General features: G+C 57.6%; 1 pseudogene; it reads right to left on the bottom strand.

Moving 5' to 3' along the window:
- LOC105534492 overlaps positions 1 to 1,815 on the bottom strand; it is a 24,900-nt pseudogene extending 23,085 nt beyond the window's left edge.
- Positions 1,816 to 1,983: the final 168 nt, after the last annotated feature.

The following is a 1,983-nucleotide window of genomic DNA, read 5'->3' on the forward strand; positions in this document are numbered from 1 at the left end:
CGGAAGACTTTGCAGTGAGCTGAGATCTCGCCACTGCACTCCAGACTGGGTGACAGTGGGACACTGACTACATAAAAAAACATATGGCGGAGCGGGGGCTGTGGGGACTGAGGCGGTGGCACGTGAAGTGAAGATTGGGAAAGAGGACTCCTTGATGCTCCGCAAATCCTGGCCTGAGGCTGGGATCTCGCGCTGCCTCCCCAGAGATCAGCCTGAGGTTTCTTCCTCCTGAGGTTTCTTCCTGCTGGTCGGTTCTTCGTGAATCCCGGCCTCTGGAGACCATCCTGTTAACGCCCTGGACAGGACTGCTCTCAGCCCCGACTGTGACGCACTATCGCACAGGGCTTCTACTTCGCCAAGTCTCAGGGACCCATCCCCAGGAAATGGTGTCAATCGCTGTGACCAAAACGGCGGCTCAGGCCTCGCGACTCCCCCTTTGCTCCGGAGAGTCAGGCTGGGGACCCCTAAAAAAATGGTGGTGACGCGACGGCTGCGGGGACTGGGGCGGCGGTGGCAGCAGCGGAGCAGTCCGAGGCGGTGGGTGGGAAGAGGACTAGGAGAGGGGCCTGCGCGAGAGCCAGGGTCAGACCCATAGGAGTCCTGTCGTCAGGACCTTCTTGATTGGTTTTCTGCTTTGGTTCCCGGTGGAGGAGGAGCTTCAGGGTGCCCGCTGGGCTCTCTGGACACCTCTTCGAATCCAATAATGGATCCGACCCGGTGATGAGGAATGGGGTTACAATGTAGTGAGGCGGGAAGGGCCTCGCTGGGGCACAGAAAGATCCCAAGAGCTGCATGGCCTGCTGTTGGCTGAATAAACTGGCCCATGAGCCGATTGCCTCCCTCTTTCCTGCATAGGGAAGGGGTTTACCTTCATCTCCAAGGCCCGGGGACTCCGAAATCCCGACACAGCTTTCCACAACACATGCAACAAGAGACAAAGGCGAGGCCAAGATAGAGCCATTGTGACTACACATGGCACTGACGTCCCCCAAGAGCAGATGGAGTGAGTGTGTGTCTTTGAGGTCATATGGGACGATGCTGAGACAGATAGTGAGGTCCAGGCTGTGCCCGGGGGCCACTGGGATGTCCCACACAAAGTTGAGGAAAAGCCAAGCACACCTGAAAACCTGTGAGACAGGACCTGTGCTCGAGTCCAAGCCATATGCAGGGATGTCTGCCAGAGGGGCCGAGACGTTTTGAAAAAGTATACCCCACCAACAGCCCACCACCAGGTGGTTCCCCTGACACCACCTCCCCTGACAACCAGCAAAACCCAATACCTTGGAAGACTTGAAATCCGTGGCAGTCAAAAGATTCAGTGCTTGAAGGCATTTTGCCCAGGAGCAGGGGAAACGAAGGGATTTCAGAAATAAGCGAAAAATTACAGGCGGGATGCAACACTGCCTTTCCTGGCAGGCAAAGGTCAGCCACGGAGGGGTCGCATCACACTGGTCACGAACGGACCAGGCAGCAATCACCTGAGACATGGAGATCAATGGAAGTCCCCCCGCCCAGACAGGTATGAGGTCCAGAGCTCCAGAGTAATAAAACCGGTCCAACCAATAAGAAGTACCACAGGAGACGAAAGCACTCAAGATCCAGACTCCTAGGAAGTATCTCCTGATGAAATGGAAACAGTCTCATGTTAAAGACATTCAGACGGACAGAGAAGCGTACAGGATCCTCGGTCTCCCTCCTCCTCTGAAAGAGCGGCGGCCTAGCCCCGCTTGCAAAAGCCCTGGGGCTCCCGCAAGCTGCCTCTGCTTTCCAGGACCCGCGCAAACAGGGACGGGGCGGTTCCCGCGGCGGAGCCATTGGCCCCACGCGTGGCACTGGCCGATCTCCGGGCAGACGATGTGAATGCGTGTCAGCCCGGGCGCACGGGGCGACGGCGAAACCAAGAGCGGAGTCCAGGCCTGTGCCCGGGTGGAAGAGGGTCCCAAGGGACCTCTCCGTGGATTCCAAGGGAAATCAAAGAACGCC

The sequence above is a fragment of the Mandrillus leucophaeus genome, unplaced genomic scaffold (assembly GCF_000951045.1).
Source record: "Mandrillus leucophaeus isolate KB7577 unplaced genomic scaffold, Mleu.le_1.0 Scaffold1359, whole genome shotgun sequence".
Classification (NCBI taxonomy): Eukaryota; Metazoa; Chordata; class Mammalia; order Primates; family Cercopithecidae; genus Mandrillus; species Mandrillus leucophaeus.